The sequence below is a fragment of the Corvus kubaryi genome, unplaced genomic scaffold, assembly GCF_017639235.1.
Source record: "Corvus kubaryi isolate FWS band 111438036 unplaced genomic scaffold, C.kubaryi_AGA036_p1.0 37266, whole genome shotgun sequence".
In the NCBI taxonomy this organism is placed as follows: Eukaryota; Metazoa; Chordata; class Aves; order Passeriformes; family Corvidae; genus Corvus; species Corvus kubaryi.
The window spans coordinates 6,264,538-6,285,381 of NW_024581081.1; the positions used below are offsets into that span (position 1 = coordinate 6,264,538).

The 20,844-nt window shown below is 42.6% G+C and overlaps 1 protein-coding gene across 1 annotated transcript in view; it reads left to right on the forward strand.

Moving 5' to 3' along the window:
* PGBD5 (piggyBac transposable element derived 5) overlaps positions 1 to 20,844 on the forward strand; it is a 72,288-nt gene that overhangs the window by 791 nt on the left and 50,653 nt on the right. The gene's annotated exons all lie outside the window — the stretch shown is intronic.

Genomic DNA, 20,844 nt, shown 5'->3' on the forward strand with positions numbered 1-20,844 from the left:
GGGCTGCCGGGGCCGGGGGCGGCGGGTTCGGGCGGCCGTGGGGATGCCGGCGGGGGTGCCCGGAGCGCGGCCCCCACGCTCGGGTCGCGGCGCAGCCACGAGAGGGAAACCCCTACACGGGCTCAGTTGCCGCTTGGGCTGCTGCCCGGCGCCGGGCCTCACGGGCGGGGGCACGGCAGGTGCCTCTTGGCAGGCCCCTTCCCGGGAGCGGCCCGGCTGTCTGGCCGCAGGTGCCCAGGGCCGGGCGCGCCGGTGCCGGAGAGCCCGGCCGCGGCGGTGAGCGGGAGGGCGAGGAGAGGCCGCGTGTGCTTAGTCACAGGCATCCCCTCCCCAGCGGGGAGCAAGGTTCCCCATGGAATGAGGACAGGCGCTGCCCCGAACAGGGTGGGTGCCTAGGCCCCCGCCGTGGCTCCGCTCCGGTGTGCGGCTGGCTCCTCGTCCCCACTCATAGGTGGGGAAAGCCGCTGGTCAGGGCACTGCGGGTCACCTGCCCTGCGCTGTGCAGTAGGGCTCTGGGATTGGGACTGGGATTCCCCCTGGCTGCAAGGTTTCCTGTGCAGCCGTCCCTAAACTTAACCCTCCTTGTGTGGCTTTTGGCCAGAGCGCGTACCAAGAGAGTGGTGAAATGACACAGCGCGACCTACAGCAGCAGTGCGCTGCACGGAGATCTCCACGGAATGGCTTGTGTAGCAAGTTGCACCATTGGTTTGCCGAGGGAGCCATTATAACATATATCTGCAGGCCTCGACAGCCAAGTTGACTGTGTAGCAGATCAGCAAGGCATTGCAAAAAAAGATTAATGGTTATGAAAAGCTGGGATGTGAAATTCAACATGTGCATCTCAGACTAGGATGGGATGATTGCTGTCAACTGAGTGGGCAGTTTGCCTGTCCTAAGGTTGCTTCTCTTTGCTTTTTTTCAGTAGTGTTTAATTCCTTCATTTGGCTGCTAAAAGTAAATGGCCAAGAATGCTGCTGCACTCGGTGTAGTGTGCTGAAATTTGTGCAGTGGGGCAGGCAGAAACCTATCTGAGGAAGCAGCTTGGGATGGTTGGGGAGGAAGGTGGAGCTAGCACTGAAGCCCAGAGAAAGTTCAGTTCTGCTTCTGACAAATGTCCAGATAGAAGCTGTGTTTGCTTCTAGAAATATCTGAACCTTGTAAAATGTTTAAAAATCGCTGTTATGTGCCTCTATAAAGAACTCCTGAGTTTTATTGAAGGTTCTTATTCATAAACATATCTAAGATGACATTCTGGACTATAAGCTTCATGATGTGATGGTATTTCAGCATTGGTTCTCGTCTAATTTCTCTGCCTTTGATAGCTTATTTCATCATATCATTACTTTATAGTAATACCCTTTTTAATACAGAACTGGGATTAGTGCTTTAATACTGGTTTGGAAAGGAATTGAGTTGATGAACTGTTAATTCAGGAATTCATATTTCCTTTGATATAAAGGAGTCTGATTAATGGTTGACAGGGACAATGCAGATGTCTCTTGAGGAAGGTGTATGGATATTGCTGTGAATATTTCCTTCCACTAATAGATGCAGAAGAGGATACTTCTGCCCTTTCATTCTGTTGATTGTGATGATGATGATAGATGCTGCATGCTCTTCATAGAATGGTAATTTGGTTTGGCTAAGTTCAGGTAATGTAGTGATTTGATATGTGGGAAACATTTGCCATCTGTGATATTTTTATTTTTGACTACTCAAATTCCAAGCTATGGAAACTACTGCATTGTATTTAACTAAGCTCTTATAAATCTAGTTTGTAGATTGACTGACTTTAGGCAGGTATCATCATCGGAGTCATGCTAAACATACTTGTGCTGGCACCATTGTTGCTTCATGGGACAGCATTCTGACCCAAAAGTTTGTATCTATACCTGCTGAGGAAGAGGTCTTCACTGAGCTCCCTTGCAGTGACAGCTTGTCTTTCACTCCCTTATGGAGTACAGCAAGAAATACAGGGTTAGACAGAGCACTAAGAAAACTGTATTCTTGGTTCAAATGTATTGGATGTAAGATCCTTTCTCTCTAGGTTCTGAGATTAAAAGGAGTAGGTTTACATGACACTGAGATAAAAATTACCTTTGGTTAGCACCAAAACTTCAGAGTGTGGCATTTTGGTCAAAATCTCAAGGTTTGGTTAGGGGCAGGTACTTGACATCATCTGATGTCAGAAGACAAATGTCTCATGAGACTTCAGCCTCATTGATGCTGGAGATAAATTCTTGAATCAGACTAGGATCAAACCTACTGTCAAGCTCTTTGGTTTGGGAGACTGCTCCTTCATGAAAGGAATTGTGTGGAGGAGGAAAAGGTTTGAGTTAGTTAATGAGAATAAGCTAGAGCTCCCAAGAGGAAGAATAAAGAGCCACTTATAAAGCTTGTGGTCTTTTTAACTACAAGTAGAAAATACTATTGCTTCCCTTTTTTCTTTTGAATAAATTACTTATTACTACTTTTCCCTTCCCAGCCTCAATATTGAACTTACGTCTTTAAAAAGTATTGTACCCATCCCTAGAATTAATCTTGAGCACAGACAGGCTGATACTTCATCCCAGAAATACACTCAAGACCCAGATGTGCTGGGGGCTGCTGGCAGTGTGTTAGATGGTTGAGTATGTCCTCAGTCTGCAGTCAGTCACCGCATGTATGCATGGTGATGCCTGCCTTGCTTGTGTGGCAGGTTCTGACAAACTGGGAAAGGTCTGGCTTGACTTATGTGTGAGGAGATAAGTGCATTGCTATGCAACATGGTGCTGTTTGTGTCCCAGATTTTTGTTTTCTGCCCCTTCTTCAGGGATCTCCAGTTCCTGTTGTTCCTGTTCCATATAATAAAAATAGTGGGTGCTTAGATTCCCTGGGGGGAAAAAAAAAACCAACGTTAATAGCTTTAGCTGACTTCCTTTGTTGAAATCCAAAATAGCTGTTAACTTTAACATAGAGGTTAGAACAGATGGCTTGCTGGCACTTTGTGTTACTTCCTGTTAAACTATTTTGCAAATCACTCTTTTAGTTGGTGAGAAAATTCCCAACCATATGATTTGATACCCTCATTTATAAACTGGTAACTTGCGGCACTGTGTAGTTCTAATTAAATCAGGTTGAGGAAACAAGTGTCTGCCACAAATATTAAAGCAGTAATGTAAGTTCTGAGGTACTGGGATGTGAGTAATGGATAGGAGGTCTTGGGGAAGTTGCTGAAATGCCTTTCCTTCACAAAGAGCACCTGGCTACAGCAGGTCCATGGGTAGGTCAACATCTGTGTTTAAAAGGATGATGTCATCCATGGTCAAATGCTGGTCAAAAGCTTTTTGACCTAGTTGTAGAGTGTGGAAAGAATAAGAGAACAAATTGCTGCTAGGATAGGGAAAGAATAATTGAAAAGGAGAGAGAGAGCAAGCAACTACTATTACAAGCCAGTATGTGCCAGTAACTCAACATAAGCCCTTCATTTTTGGTTGCTCCTGCCTCAGACTTGATAGATGTGCTCTTCCTTTCTTTAGGAGTGGGGTGGCTCTGAATGGTGCTTTCCCTTGTTAGCTCAGTAATGTAGCCAGCAACTGTTCTGTGATATATTGAGGCACTATTGCTTCTGCTCTTGGTTCGTTTGGGGTCTTTGGAGGTGCGAATATCCTGGTATTGCTGCAGCTTGATGTTCCTGATTTGGGGTAGCTGGCATTTTCTTCCTAGGATCCAATGCGTCCTATATCAGTGTAGTTCAGCAACCAGAAAATTTGACCTCAGATGTAAGAGCACTTCTTACTGTTAGGATGCTATGTTATGGTTATGTTTTGGGGTGGCAGCAATAGCAGGGAAATGTAAGCAAAAGTTAATGTTGAAGTCTTCAAAGATATGGGCAGTTAGTGCTACTGTTTCCTTCATTTTCTATGCCCTCCCAAACCCTATTCTTGAGCCTAGACCTAAGGACAAAATATTAAGAATGTTCCTTGCTGAAAGAGCATAGCAGGTCCTCTTTGAGTTGCATTTAGACAGTGAAAATATCTTTTATGGATTTCCAGAGTGTTTCTCTGAAACACTTAATGTGCCGTAAGTTGCCATCTTTGAAGAACATGCTGCTGTATAACAGCATGCTCTCAGGAAGAAGCTGCTAGGACCATGTTTAGCAATCTTGTTGCCTTGAAGAAGTTTAAGCAAATATTTAAAGTAATTTTTAGTATTTTCTGTTCCCAAGAGTGTGGACAGGCAGATGGGAAGGCAGCATTCCAGCAGCAGGGAGTCTGGAAGAAGAGCTCTTGGGTCAGGCTGGGCCGTAAAAGAGGGCCATATACATGCTACCACCTAACAGTGCAGGAGCTCTTGGGTCAAGTTCAATAATAGAATCTGAAGACTTTAGGCTTACTAGATTGATGTCAATATTTAAAGATGCTAGAGTAACAAAAGTATGAAAGCTACTTAGTCACTTATGTCAGATTCTGCTTCAGAAATATCTGGCCCAAATTTTCTAGCTGTAAGTGGATAAAGTGATGTTGATATGATTTGTTCTTATTTATGTCATCAGAGGACTTAGCTGCTTTTGACTTTCATAACCATGGACAATATTGGGAAAAATGTGTATTTATATATCTGTTCTTGCATTCTAGGTAGAAATTACTTATAATGACAGTATCACAACACTTTCAGGAAGATATGATCAATACATCTCAAAGACGTACATTACTACTTTGCAAAGCCTTTATAGGATGACTTAAAGTCTTGAAGTTTTGCTAAATAAGTGAATTGTGCAAAGGCTTAGTATCTCATACATATTACAAAATCTAGATGTGCTTTTCAGGAGGTTTTAATGGCTTTAGAGCACATTTTCCTGCTTCCATCGTCACTGAAGAGAACAAAGTGCATATGACAGCCTTATTGATTAAAAAATTTAGTGCACCTTAGCTATCTGTGTTCCCTTGCCTCTTTTGCCCATACCTCTGCCTTAAACATGCATTTGAGGAACAACCTAGTATTTAGATAGACTTTACAGGGGAAAAAAAACCACTGGTTTTTTTCTGCTTTTATAAAAAGAATCTGTTTTGGTCAGTACTCGAGACAAGTCTATAAGCACTGCAGATTAAGGTCTTCTCCATAGACTCTATCTAGCCTTTTACAGAGAAAAAGCATATTTGCTCCTAGATCTGTTACTGCATAAAATGAATCTTTTCTCCTTGCAGCTATTGATGGGGTCATTTAAAGTAGATCAGTTCCTACAGCTACTCATGTCCTTTAGTCAACATCTCAAAAACAGTACAGCAAACAGTTTCCATGTCTGCATACCTTTTAAGTCAGCCTAGAGAGGAAATCAGCCTCTCTGTTCAGTCTAATGAGGATGCTAATGGTGGAGTTGACTTGCAAACTCTGTATTGACTGCTAGGTCACAGGAGGTTGTCCTGGATGCCATAGACTTAAAAGAAACTGGAAATGCCTCTTAGACGTTCATGTTCATATAAGGGTTTTGCTTCCCTCCTGTGCTCAAGCTTCAGAATTTTTGGAGTAGATGGATTTAGCAGTTTGGAAATACGAGATATTTCCCAAAGGGAAGGTAATCATGGATATAGTTACACATCCTGACTAGAGGTCAGTGGGGTATAATCACTGAAATATCTCATTCTTTCAAGTACTGCCAAAAATTGGGCATGTTACTAGAAAACAGAACAGATGGACTCAAAAGGAATGCATGGCTAGAACAAATGCATGAGGATACTATCATTTGACGTCTTACTTTCTTGTAGCAAGCCATCGTTTCTAGGAGCTTATCCAAGCTCCCCCTTCATATTCTTAAAAGAACAGGATGTTAACCAGTCACCGGCCCTGGGTGAAAATGAATGAACTCATACCTGAGTAGGTCATTTAAAAATTAAGCCAGTTCCTTGATTGACAGACTGCAGGAAAACAGGCTTGGAAAGCTCCACAGCTGATTTTGTCTCTAAGTTACTCCTGGACTATTTTCTTATTTTCTATGAAAACAACTGGTATTCATGTAACATGGTAGAAAACATGCTTTTGATTCTGCTTTCTTGGATATCATGAGGGATTCACACGACCTGTATGGACAAACCACACATAGTGTTAAGGACAAAGAACAAAACCAAGCAACTTCTATTCAGCAAGCAATAAAAAGCTGTAACTATGCAGCTGCAAACTGGGCAAGTTGAAGTGTAGTTGATGAGGCACATTGTAAGGATGCCAAAATCATGTTGGAGAGGGATACACAGGAGACACAGAAGAAGAATACTGTGTATGTATCTGTATGGATGGGGGCAATTAGCTGTGTGTTGGACAGGAAGATTATTGGACTGACATAAAAGATACAGCAAGCCCATCAGTGGGCACAAATGAAGGTGTTATTTCTAGTGAAGAAAAAGCAGAAAAAGACCTAAAGCAGCTGCTGTTATAGCTGTGATTCATTTCTGATTACATATGGCAGGGAGGTGGGTGTGTATGAAAGATTAAATTCAAGCAAAAATGAGAATATCTTTTTTAGTTACAAAATTCACTGTTGTGGAAAGTCTGACTATCCAGTGCATGTAGTCATCTCTGCTTTTTTTGGAAAGGTAGATGCTGGTTAACTTCTGAGTGGGGAGCACCTGTAGTTGTGCAGTGCTAGGGGTCAGTGTGTAGCTGTGGGCGTGGCTGTTCCCATTGATGTCATGGTGCTGCCTGCTGCCAGATGCACCCTGTTGACAGAGGGCTTGGACAATGGTAATCTTGTCAGTTCGTGCCCAGGGACACTGCTTGGAAGAGGCTACATGTATTGAAACTCACACATGTGTGCACTTACACATTCAGAATCATAGAATCATTAAGGTTGGAAAAGACATTTAAGATCATCAAGTCCAAATGTCAACCCAGCACCACCACAATGTTCATGACTAAGCCACGTTCTCAAGTGCCATATTCATAGGTGTTTTGAACACTTACAAGGATGGTGGCTCCACCGCTTCCCTGGGCCATCTATTCCAATGCTTTCAAACACTTTCGGTGAAAAAAAAATTTCTTATATCCAATCCAAACCTCCCCTGGCACTACTTGAGGCTGTTTCTTCTTGTCCTGTCACTTGTTACTTGAGAGAAGAAGCCAACCCTGTCAGGTAGTTGTAGAGAGCAGTACTGTCCGCCTTGAGCCTCCTTTTCTCCAGGCTAGACAACCCCAGCTCTCTCAGACTGTGTCTCATAAGACTTGTGCTCCAGGCACTTCACCGACTCCACTGTTCTTTTCTGGACTCCCTCCAGAACCTCGATGTCTTTCTTGTTGTCAGGAGCATAAAATTGAACACAGGATTGAGGGGCAGCCTTGCCAGTGCCAAGTACAATCACTGCCCTGGTCCTGCTTGCCACACTATGGCTGATACAGGCCGGGATGCCACTGGACTTCTTGTCCACCCCTGCTCACACTGGCTTATGTTCAGCTGCTGTTGATCAGCACCCCTTTTCTTCTGGAGAAAGGATGCAGGATAGATTTCCAGCCACTCTGCCCCCAGCCTGTAGGACTGCATGGGGTTGTTGTGACCCAAGGGCAGGACCCAGCACTTTGCTTTCATGAACCTCACACAGTTGGCCTCAGCCCATGGATCCAGCCTGTCCAGATCCCTCTGCAGAGCCTTCCTACCCTCCAGCAGAACAACACTCCCACCCTTCTTGGTGTCATCTGTGAACTTGCTGAGGGTGCACTCAATCCCCTCATCCAGGTTATCAGTGAAGATACTGAACAGGCCTGGCTCCAGTACTGAGTCCCAGGGAACACCATTCCCTGGCCCTGTCATTCAGCCAGGTTTCTCCCCAGCAAAGAGTACAGGCATCCACACCATTGGAAGACAATTTCTCCAGGAGAATGCAGTGGGAAACAGTTGTAAAGGATTTACTAAATCTAGGTAGATTACATCCAGAGCCTTTCTCTCATTTACTAAGCACATCACCTCGTGATACGAGGAGATCAGGTTGGTCAAGCAGGACCTGCTTTTCATAAATCCATGTGGCTTATGGCATTTGGAATATGGGGTCTAGTTTTCCTTATTCTGCCCCAGTACAGGGTAAATAGATCAAGTGGACTACAACACAAGAGGTGGCCAGCCCTCCCCAGAGGGCAGGGTGGCGGTTCATAAACCTTTTGCTGCAGCAGCCAACTGAAAATGAACCACCTTGGGTTTGGGGTAAGGGATTCCCAGGATGATCTTGAAAAATGTAAGATGCTCTTACATCTATCTCGCTCGATATGTTGCATTATGGATATAAATACATATGTGGATATAAATTCTTTTTTAGCTTTTCAAAGGGCTTCTAGCTTTCTGGACTGTATTCTTGAAAAGGCTCACTAGATGAGAAGACCTTCTTAAACTGAACACTTTCTCATTTTTTGGCCATTATAGTTCTTCCTTACTCATAAACTGGTCCTTTTATGTAGTTAGTGGTTGTTTTGAGATGAAGAAAAAGACAATGTTTGAAGGTTTATACATGGAGATCTGCATTAGTTCCCTGTTGTCACTGACTCTGAGATGAAAAGAAATTACGCTGCGAGACTAGGAGTGCGGTTGAGTGATCTGTAGCTATTTTCATGGTGCTAACATTGTTGCAAGTAGTTTCAGTTCTTTCTTTTAAGGGTATGGCTTTAAGTGTATCACAAACCTGTCCCATTGGGAAAAGAGTGATGGGGTTTTAGAGTAAATGACATCTTAGTCTTTCCACTTGATGAGGTTGTAGTTGATGAATAAAGAATGACCTCTCAAAAAAGGCCTTTCTTCATCTGCTTCTGTACTACAGGGTAATGACTCACACTTAAAATGACATCAGAGATGGTCTAAGAGATTGTCCAATCTCTACAGCAGCCCCCTGCCGTTGGGCCCCTGGGCGTTTGTCAAAGCAGGGCTTGGCAGCCAGGGCTGTCCTGCCACCCCAGCCAGGAGAGTTGCAGCCGAGGACCCTGAGGCAGCCCTGGGCACTGGGGGGACAGGCTGAGGCTGGGTCAGGATGTGGGTGTGTGGGTGGGCCCGTGGCAGGACAGGGCTGTGCCAAGCTGGAGCCTGGCCCTGCTGGGGTGGGGGCTGATGGCTCTGGGTGGCTGATGTGGAGCCCTGGGCCAGGAGGGTCAGGCATGGTGGTGATCGTGGGGCACTGGCAGCAGCTCCTTGAAACAAGCTCCTTGGCAAAAGCCATGAGTTTCTGTAATGGCTCTTCCACAAAAAAGTGTTCAGAAGGAATTTGTCAGTGCTCAGCTGAACCATTGTTTCAGCCCACTTCCCAGTAGCTGTGGTTCACTGCACCCTATCCCTACAGCCCAGGCTGTTGGTAGACAGCCCTCCTGTCAGCCATGGAGAGCCTGGCTGCTGCCACAGAGTGACTGGGAGGTAGTGCTGTCTTGTCATTACCTTTGTTTCATGGGTGCCCTGCAAGTTCTTTTGGTTCAGATTACCTTCAGTGTATATGTCTTGTGTATGAAACAAACCCTGTGGGGGTTTTGGTGCACAGAGCAGTTGTGTGAAGTTAGGAGTTAGCTGGTCCTTGTGGAGGCCCACCATGGTCACTGTGTTCCATGACAGACTTACTGCCTTGTTTTCTGCAGTGAATTGGAGGCAAGCGATGGAGGTTGGAACCATCTCCACAGTACTGGCTCTGAGTTTCACTTTGTGCTTTGTGTTACACTACATCTGTTGCAACAAATCTTACAGACATTAAAATATGTAGCAGGGTGAAGCAGACAGATGCAGAAATATCTGATTGGATAAATATCATCTAATCCCCAAGGTATTCTCACTAAAATTGTCGTTAGTGAAAATGCCTGTTTGTCTCCGTTTGAATTGGATAGGTCTGGCCCAGCATCTCCAAAAATGTGTAGCATAAAGATCTGTCAAAAGCTTAAATGTTCTGATGGTACATTTTTACTTTTATTTTTATTTAATTTCATTTAATTTTATTTTTTATTTTAATTTAATAAGAACTTGAAAGCGCATTCCTGAATGGAGCTGGACTTCTCAAATTTGTTTATTAAACCTTTAGATAATGTGAAGTTGGGAGTGATTCCATGTACACTGAAGAGCAAGCTGAGAATTTCCAAGGTTCTTGATAGCCTGAAATAGTCTGGTGCAGGGAACACAATGGCATGGTGCAAGAGGGAAAAGCTTAGTGTGAAGGCAGCACTGACTAACAGCAGAAGTGGAAAATGGAAGAACTGTCTGGGTGGAAAAGGAACTGGTGGTTGAAGCTGAACACCAGACAAGTGCGACTCAGTGTCATACTGTTGTGAAAAGGCAAACATCCAAACAGAGTGTACAAGACTTGAAATGAGACCGTTTTGCCACTTAGGAGAGAGAGTCTGGGTTGCCAGCCCAGGTGAGAAGCACGTAATTAAATATGAAGATAAAGGACAGAACCGGAAAATCTACTAACTTGGCTGCCTTTTAGTATTCCGGTTTTAAGCCAAAGGGCCATATGGGTAAGTAAAAGAGCTATTGTAGGAAAGGGAATTATCTGCCTTACCTGCTCTGAAAACTAAATATGAGGAATAATGGGTATAAATTGATGGATAATTTAATCAGACATGATAGAAACTCTCAGACAGTGCAGTGGTGCAGAAGACAAATGTGTCACTGAAAACCTAAGAACAAGTGTCATTAACCTGTTACATCTGTTGTAACAGACTGACACCCAGTATGTGTGCTGAATGGGGATAGAGGCCTTGGACTGAAGGACTTCCTGAGGTTCCTTCCAGCACTCTTTTCCTGTGTTTTAGATTGGTTAAGATAAAGTAGCAAGCTGCTTAGTGGCAAGTTAAATGTTGGAGTGTTATGCAAAGGACTTGCTACTTTCATCTCCCATGTCAACTTTTGGAGCAGGGAGAAGGCTGTGCAGCTTGTGGGAAAGAGCTGTGTGCTCTTAGAAGGCTGCCTGATCTGTTAGGGTGAAACTCCCTCCTTCCCTTTGTCCCGGAAAGTGGCCCAGGCACACTTGATGGTTACTTAGGGTGTTGTTTCCACACTCACTTCTATGGTAATGAGTTGTGTCCATGAATCTTGTATCTCTACTCAAATGACTTACTCTGAGACTCCTTTATGTTCAAAGCACTAATCTGCTTATGTTAGGGACATCTGATATGAAACTACCCAAATACTTGTGAGATTAGTGGTGCTACACTCTGGAGGCAGTGCATCATCCAGTGGTGCCTGGGTTTGTACTTGCCTTTGTTCATGACACTTTTTGAGGTATAAAGAGCTTCCTTGCAACTGAATCCCAACACAATGCTCTGTAGGTGTTAAGGATGGATACATGGAGGAAGATGAGCGCAGGTCTGGAAGAGGCCCAGCTAAGTCATAGTGCAGACACTTGCAATAACTGATAATCATGTAACAGGTGTCCTGGCAAGAAAGAACAACAGAATGCCTACTCCATGATTTTTCAGTTTGTGGACTGGGTATCCGAAGGTTGTTTTTTCACTTTCTTTGTGAGCATTGCAATATTGTTTCATCTTCAAAGACTACTTTTTGGCACTTAGGTTTTCTTTTTTTCTGATATTTACCTCAAGTATATTTAAAGAGATTTGCTGTTTAGTTTTCTTGTGTTTTTTTCTCTTGCTCTTTTTTCCCTCTTTTTTCTTTTTCTGTCTTTTTTTTCCTCCTAGGCTAAAAATAAGAAAGTGTCATATTTCTTCACAATCTTTCCTTGCAAGAATACACCCCTACTTCTAGTAGTAGTTCTCTGCCTTTTCCAGTGTAGGATCAACTCTTTGTTGACAAATTGCACAGGTGTCCAAGTAAGGTCTTACAGTTCCTTGTTCAACGGTACTAATGCATCACTATCTCCACTAAAGATAACCTGCTTTATGCTACCCAAAAAATGACTGTTCTGGAAGTCAGTTGTGTATCACTTTTCTGCAGAATAAGAGATTGTGTCTGATAATTAGAGAAAAAACTTTCAATATGGGTTTTTGAGATTTATTTTGGCCAATAAATTCAGATACTATCTAGTGGGATGATCAGCCCAGTATTTTCTGATAGTGTTTTGAGCATAAAATTGGTTCTAGTTCCATGTCCTGGTAAAAAACAAAATAATGTCTTTCCCAAAGTCACCTCCCTTCATCCAGACAATTTCTTTCTCAGTCAAGGATCTGGGTAAGGAGGACACATTAATACTCTTACTTATCTATGCTGCTGCCAATTAACAAGTATCTAGCTTGAAACAGAACAGATAAATTCAACTTTCCTGTAAGTAACATCTTAGAAGCTTACCCACTGAAAATGATTTTAAGGTGACCTGTCTATGATACAAATGTCTGCATTTGTCTTGATGTCTTTAATTAGTCTTTCCTTCAAAATCTATTCAGTGTTTAATGAGTATTGGGATCAGAGCAACAAGCTAAAGTCACCAAGGCTCTTACTTCTTTTTGGCAGTCTTTGTTTTCCCAGCTTAACATCTTACCTTGAACTTGGATTCACTTAGGTTCTTCCTATGGGGCTTCTATTTGAGTATTTGAAGATTAGAAACAAAAATATATACTAAATGGCAAGATTCAAAATTTTTTGTCTTTGTCACAGGTATTGCAGTTTCTGGTGTCCTGTCCTCAGACTCTTGAAACTTACTCTGCTATAAACCTCATTAATTGCCTTGAGAATGAAGCCAAAATCCTTGCCCTAACAGCTGAAACACGCCTAGGTTGTCATGAATCTCTGTGTCATGAAAATTGCTCTGGCTTCACTTCCTCCTTCTTCCCCTTCATCCCCCTTTTATTTTACTGAAGAGCATTTTCGATCTTTCTGTACAAGACATGGCTGTTTTGGGTTAAGTGTGAGTACACACACTTCTGTGGGTGTGAGTACAGCCAGCAGTATCAGAACCGATAATCCCACTAGACTCAGGTAAATTCAAAATACATTGAAGGATGTTAAGTTCAAATAGTAGTGCAGGCACCTAACTGCTTTCTGGGACAGATGGTGGGTGTAAAGTATTCAGCTATGGATATTTTTGAATCGGTACCGTCAAAGTACCAATTGAATATAAAATGGTTCTAGAAGTATGAAATGGACTTGACACTGTTAATGCTGTTGTTGAGATTGTGCCAGTTTGCAACTCTCTTTTCACTTTTTTTTTTTTTTTTTTTGGCTGCTGGCTATCTCTCCCTGAATCAATAAAAGAAGCTAAGTGAGCAAGTGAGCATCAGTTTTTTTCTAAAAGCAGCCATTTGTATCATATGATGAAGCAGAAATGCTTGATAGCATTTTATGGACATATATTGCAGTAGAGTGAGCGAGGTGTTAAAATAAAACCCGTGCCTTTTCTTCAGGTCTTTTGCTGAAAGGTTGACTCAGAAGGGAGGGGTCTGAGTATTGACCTGGAGCAGCTTGACATAGAGCAGCGCACTGCCAATTGTTCGAAGGTCAGCTTTCTTCCTAAGATAAAAGGGCAGTGGAATTCTTTTTTTTTTTTAAGCTGAAATGGGCAGCTAAAGGGAGACTCCTTCAGCACAATACTTTAATCAGAAAAGGAACAAGAAATAAGTATAACAAAAGCTGCTCAAAACTTTACTTTCAAGCTTTCAGTTTCTACTGAATCCTTTTAATCTGTACTATAACCTCTTTCTAACCTGCCCTTCTGTGCTACAGCATTTAGTTTCTCTAATTGTATTTTGCTTCCTAGAATCTTCTCCTGTCATAAAAATGACGTTACTCTTATATCTTAATATTCCAATACTTCACATTTTAACATCTTGTTCTTAGTCATTATGAAACTTCCTTTTTTTTTATTCTCTGGGCTCTGCTGGATGCCATGGCTCCATTGTTCCTATTAAAATTGTAGGTAGTCAGGGGCGAGAGTTCATCAAATTTTGCTTCTTAGTAAGTCAGGCTTTGTGTGATTTTGCTCTGCCCCATGTGCCCAAGTCCATTCTTGTGGGAGGAGAAGGTAAAGGTCTTCCAGATACCGAATTCTCACCTAACTTACGGGAAGATAGCTGATAGGATGACAGCCTTTTGAATTGCCCTTGCTGAAAGATGGCTTGCTTGAGTACAATCCTTATTGTACAGCACATTTGCAGTGAGAAGAGCCTGTAGGCTCCAACAGCATCTCCTGTGATGAAAAAGCAGGTTGGTGTTGAGAAGTGAGGTCATATGAAGCAAGTCTCTGCCTGTTCTTGCCTCACACAGTGTATCATAAAGGTAACAGCTGGTACTTCGAACATACCAAAATTATGGCCAGGTGCTCCTGACCACATTGCTCACCCAGCCTGGTGTAGCGGATGTTCCAGATCTGCCTTTGTGGGAGATACGAAATGTGAACTGTCACACCCACCACAACATCAAACGTAGCATTAAAAAGCTGGGAGGAATGCTGTATGCAGCTCAACAAAATTTGAGTTCAGATCTAATAGTGATGTTTATTTATGGGTTTGGTTATCCCATGATTATTCAATCTTTTTGGATGAAGGTTGCACTTCAGGAGTGTCAACTGCCCCCGCATGGAGTTTTGAATTAGCGTTTTATTTTGTCTGAGTTTTGAATGCATCTGTGCTCCTGCTGCCTAACAGAAGAGACCAGTGCAGTTCTACAGGCTAATGCACTGAGTAACAGGCCCAATTCTTTATAGCAAGGATTTAAGGAATAGTCTCCCTTCTCCCTCACCTGTATTGGCAGGAGTGGGAATTGCGTCTCCTGTCTGGTTCTTCCCTCACTTTGCGAAGTGTACCCTGTAGTCCCTCGTCTGCCAGACATTGGTTCTAGAGGCAGGAGGATGTGACCAAAATCAAGCAATAATTTCTATAAAGAAAGCAAAATATTATGGTTTTTATAAACAGTTTTGGTGTAGCTATTGCTTTTCTTTTCGTCTTTGAGACTAGCTGAACTCAATGTTCTGCCTGCTCGTGGAGCTTAAATGCTTCCTAAAGAAAGGAGACACAAAGATTTCTTTTAAGTTTTGCTTTCTCTGACTACTGCTGTAGAGAGTCATTGTTAGTTGCCTTGTTTGTAATTTAGAAGAGGGAGGAGAAAGGAAGCAAGCTTTTAAACTGAAGTAAAAAAAAAAAGATTTTTTTCTAAGCAGAGTTTTAAGCACCTCATTTGCTGTGTCTTCAAGGACTGTGTACTATACTTGCCAATACTTACTGTTTTGCAGTTATTTCTGTGTTTTATTATGGACTGTGTCACTTGATATTGTAATACTTATACCACTAAGTCATTTGTTTGGAGCATTCCTAGGCTAGAAGAAATATGTTTAATCTCACTTCAAAAACATGCACATCAGTGTAGTGTTGCAGTGATACCTAAGAATAATTTAGTCACTGTAACTTAAGGTTAAGTATCTGCCTCAAATGCTTTCTGCTGGGCTGGAGCTGAAAAGACCCTAGAAGAGGTTACTGTTGTCAAACTGTAGCCTCGAAAATTTCTTAAAAGAGATCCCTTTTGAAGTTTATTGAAAGTACAACCTGTTTGCTTCATATCCTGACAACAACAGAAAGTTTGGTATCAGCTCTGAGTGGTAGGAACAACATGAAATCCCCTGATCAAAAGGAAAAATCCATGCTTCCTGAAGAACATGGTTTCCAATTTGCTTGCTAAGGTTTGTGAAGAGTGACCAAAATCTGTAGCGGTCATAAGGCCTAGGAGGAAGGACAAAGGGGCTGCAGGATAGACTGCAGAGAATTTTCACAGTCAAAAGACATTCCCCTTTTTTCCTACCACTGCACATATTGCAACCCCAGTCTTGCTTTTAGGATTAATAATTTGCGTGGCTGACTGCAAAATGAATGTCTGCTCTGGAAACCTATTTCTGCTAGAGAAAAACACAAGGCTCTTACACGTCCTTTTGATTTGTGAGTGACACAAATTGAAATTCAAAGGGAAGTGTCAAGGGATGTAAATATAGGGCATTATTCTTTGAATCCAGAAATGCATGTAAGCATGTACATAGGTGGTACTACTTTAATGATACATGACATATGACTTGAATGAGATGTATTTCTTTAGTGGCATGAAAAGTGTTATACCAATGCCGAAGGACCTCTCACTGATACCACCACTCCCCTGTTCTTACAAGAAGACAGTTTTCTAGGAGGACAAAGGGAAATGACTCCTTTTTATATTGGTATAAAACCTATGAGTAGATCTGCTGAAGCTTGTAGGATTTGAGCACACATTCAGCTCTCTGCTAAAGAGAACGTGAACTGTATCTGCTAGGCTGCTTTAGTCCTGAATGCAGTTACTGGAGAACTCGAGGGCAGTGTTCCCCAATCATTTTTGATCATTCACCCCTATCAGTCGAAGCTTTTTCAACAGAAAATCTCAATCCATGTATATTTATTTATAGATTATATATTTGCACTTCTGTACTAATATACTATGTACATTATAAAGCATACACAAAACCATAATTAAAACCAGGATGAGATAAAGACAAAACTAACACTATTTAATTTTTTTACTTTGTTAACAATACAGAAAAATGTTTTCTTCCAGCACCCCAGTAGATTGTCTTGTGCAGCACCCCATGTTGGAAAGCGCTGTGCTAAGTTCATGTATGACCAAGCAGATGGTGCCTGGATCTCGGCAAGGAGGACTGTGGTCATTTGTGTCCAGCCAAACTGCTTCAGTCCAGGCCCAGAAAGAGAATTTTTGTAAAGTGGTTTGAATCTCCCTGCCAGGGATGCTACCAGACCCAGATGTAGCTGTGATGAAAAGCCGTATGTTCACCTGCTTTCTCTGTATTCTCTCTCCTCCCCAAATAAATAACACTCTGATTTGCCTAGTAGGCTCGGGGTTTTGATCACACCAGAGTAATAATCTGAAGGCTTCCCCGTGCCCCTCCCAGCAAAACATCAATGGGGGTTATAGCATTTCAGACCTAGTAGAATTTGGACCTTAAGGGCAGCATGTAATAAATTCTTGATACAGAAGGTAGACTGCTACCTATTCAGGGCCATTCACAGTGAGCAGGAAAGGAGCTCCATCAACGATGATGGAAGAAGCTGATGGAGTTTCACAGTAGGTCTTTTACTTTTCTTAATTTTATTTTATGAGGCAGCCAACATAAAGAATGAATGGAAATAAATGTTGTTTAAATGAGAGCTCTGTGAACATAGCAACAAATGGCTGAGGAACTGGAAGGGCCATGTAAAGGAGCAAATCCATCTATAGTGTAAAACCAGCTTTAGCAGTTAGGTCCAGAAAGCATAGGAAGTGGGAGGCTCCCTGTGGAGATGTATGTTCTTCTATATTTGCCTTACTTTTTCTGCTCACAGAGCCAAGAGAGCAGTGCAAGACAGCAGTGAAAACTGGAGGCTCTCAGATACCCCTTTCCGTGGGGGATTCCATACTCAAAGAGTGCTTAAAAACCAAATCAGAAAATGAAAGAAGTTTTGGAAACAGATAAGCATACTTGATACTGGAGCTGCAATGCTGTTACCCTGAGTGGAGCAGCACCATGTGCTGATTTCTCCCAGAAAGCAAGTTGACACTAGGATTTCTGATGGATGAACTCTGGCTGAGGCATCATCTCAGTAAGGGCATGAAGGAAGATCTCAGCTTTCTATAAAACACAATGGTAAAGAGGCAGAGATGCTTGGATGTCAGTAACAATGAAAGGAAAAAGAATTTTGCCTTGTGAGAACAGTGACTTGCTTAAATAACTCTCAGTTGTTATGTAAGTGGAGACTGTAAGACATCTAGAGAATTGAATTTTCCTTGTAGAAAACGTTGTGGTACTGGATAAACACCAGTGTACCTCACACAGATGTTGGGCACTTCCTTGCCAATGGGGAGTGTCCAAGGCAAGAAAGCAACTTGTAAGAGCAGCTCTATGTGAATTGTTACACATCTGCTGTGTAATTCAGTTGATTTTGATGGCCTGGCTGACTGGGCTGTACGGAAGATTCCATTTCTGCCTTTTGCACACTTACAGAAATGTGTATGTCTCCTTACTGGTGTTTTGATTTTAAGCCCATAGATTTGAATCCATACTTTAAGATTTTGAATGCCTCTTCCATTATGTTGAAAATGGTTGAGGAAGGTGTAGGTGTGGCATGCTCATACCTGTAGATTGTACGAAAAGAGCAGGGAATACAAGTTCCAACACTTTCATGTAACATTACACTGTCTTCAAAATGAAAGAGAAGAGCAGCAGACCTCCCTCCCCAGTGGTTACGGCATTTGATCTGTATTTACCTGCTAATTAGGTATTCCTTGACAAAAGGAGAAAGTGTGACTGTAGATGCCAATACTGTGTTAATTCACATGAGTCAGTGCTTGGGAGCAAGGGAGAGAAGTGGAACAGGACCCAGAGGGGGTTGGAACATCTAATTTTGCTTTTTGAACAGCCACAGGCTGGCCAAGCATAGGTGCAGATCTTTATTCTGTGACTTACAGCTGAACACCATACAGATGGACACACTGCTAACCAGTGCTGGCCCAGCTGCTTGTGCTGTCTGACAGCTATTCCTTGTCTCAGAACATGTGACCTTGGAAACAGCAGTTGTAGACTTGAAAAATTCATACTAACATATGCCTCATCTCATCACTTCAGTGAATTGCCAGTGGAATGGGAAACTGAGGTATGACACTGTCTCAAATATGCAGGAGGAAGGGTGGGGAAAGTAGCAGAAAAGTGGACCCTAGGGAAGGTTGAGGTCAGATAAGAGTGAGCAGTTGGGGATGGCTGAGAATTTGCAGAATGGAGCAAAGGAGAGCAGGCCATAGGTCCTAGTGACAGCCTGAGACATGATACACCAGAAAAACTGATGATATGGTTAGCTGGAGATAGTAGAGCGTATCAGTCACAGAGTCAAATATTCAGGGAGGCTGACTTTCAGTTCCTGAACTCAGGAAATAATTGCTATAGCTTGATGGGCAGACAGTTTGGAAGGGAAGTACCACTTCTCTCTGAGCAGCAGTCAAAAGCCACAAGCCCTTCTTTAAATGAAAACTTTTCTGGTTACTTGTCACCAAGTAAATACACTCCATCATATTAAATTGTAAGCCAGCCTGATATGAAAACAGCAGCTTACATATTTTCACTTTAAGAAAATTAGTCTGAAAGTATATAAGAGCATGCAGGACAGGACATGGGGCTAGGGTTTACACAGCAAAAAAACCTGTAATGGAAACTTCCATATTACTAGGTTAGTAAAACTTTACCTTAAGCATGCAAATTGACTTTGCCTAGGGGCTCTGATCGGTCATTGGCTTTTGTTCCAGGCAGATTTTTTCAAATTGTGAAGGATTTTGCTCTGGTATAGTCATCTAAAGATCTGTTCTGAACCCTGCTGTGAAGACTGCATGCTTCTATAAGAAGAAGGCTATAGCTAGCAAATGTGAAGCTCCAGTCACTGAGGTCTCCAGCTATAAATGTCCTAATCTGTGGTTACAGAGTGGGAAGCTGTTACTTCTGTTATGATAATGCCCAGAAGCTTCTGTAGAAATCCGTAATGTGAAGTGCTTGACACTTTGCAAACAGAAGGACACGCTTTGCAGTAGTTATTCCTGTGTTCCTAATTTAAATTTACCCTGCAGGTGCATCCTGTATCATTATACCTGCAGATTCAAAAAACTGGTGTTTGAGTGTGGGATTTTTTATACCAGAGAGATTTATTTGCTTTGTCTTCCACTCCACTACTTAGTATGACCCAGATTTCATCACCAACAACCTTTTTTTTTTTTTTAATGTGAACACACCATGAACTTCTTTGACAATCTCTGCTGTTTGAAATCTCTGTTGCTGCTAGGTCCATCATGAGAAATACAACCTACTTTCTCCTTTTATAATCTAAAGTATGTTGTTAGAGTGATTCATTCTTATGAGATCTTTCAGCTTTTACTGGTTCGTATGTTGGCAGTCCCCAAGAAGCCTGGACAAGTTGACCTCTAAGTGTAGCTGTGATCTGGTGTTCTGGGTGGCTACTAGGAAGCAATGCCTGTCTGGTGACCTCCAGTCTTTTCTCTGCCTGATCTCAAAATACAGCACACTAAGCCTGTGTTTGAAGAGGTGGACACTGGCTCCAGAGTGACAAAGCATCTCGCCTGAAAGGCTGTGGGGGAAAAGTACACAATGCTTTTCTCTGCAAACCTAGTTCCGTGGGTTGGTTCCTGCTCCGCACAGCACGGCGTGGGCTGTGGTGGGAGCTGGCTGCCCGGAGCCAAGCAGTTCCGCAGGCTGCGCGCAGGAGCTGAGCAGAGGTTGCGGGAGTGGTGCTGTGTTGCTGAGGGACTGCTGCTGAGGGTGAGCGGTGCTGTGCCACTGAGGATCCCACTCGGACTTTATGCACTGTTTAGCTCCGAGTTGTGTTTCTGGCTTGCTCTCTGCAGATGCAACTCCCTGAAAACTTTCCCCTGGGGTACAGTGGCTTGTAAATACATTTGTGTCACCCTGAAGTTAACACAGGCAGTACAAGTAATAAATCCCATATTTTTCACAAGTGACTGTCTTTTTTTTTCCACTCTTGATTGTTGAAGAAGTGTACTGACTTCTTAAAACTGGCAAGTTGTGGGTTTATAAGAGTTATTAGGAAGCCTAAGCACTTGCAATGCTGTGGAGTGTGTCATGTATCCTGCATGTGGTAAGAGGATTAGGGATGTTGATGTACATGGTGTATAGAAGTCATTTATTGAACTTTCCGGCTGCTTGCCTGTTTGAGTTGAGATGTTCAGACAGCCTGCAGCACTGGTCACTTCTTAGGGCAGGCAGAACAAGGATGGAAAAAACCAGTCTAACAACAGGGGCAGGACTAGAAGAGCAAAAAGAAACAAAAAGCACACAAAGTGATACTGTGCATGTGTAAAGGAGTCCTGACCCTAGTAAGGATTGAAAATACATGACCTCCACTTTGCATCTTAGGTGTCCTAAGAAAACATTAAGACTTTCATCTGCC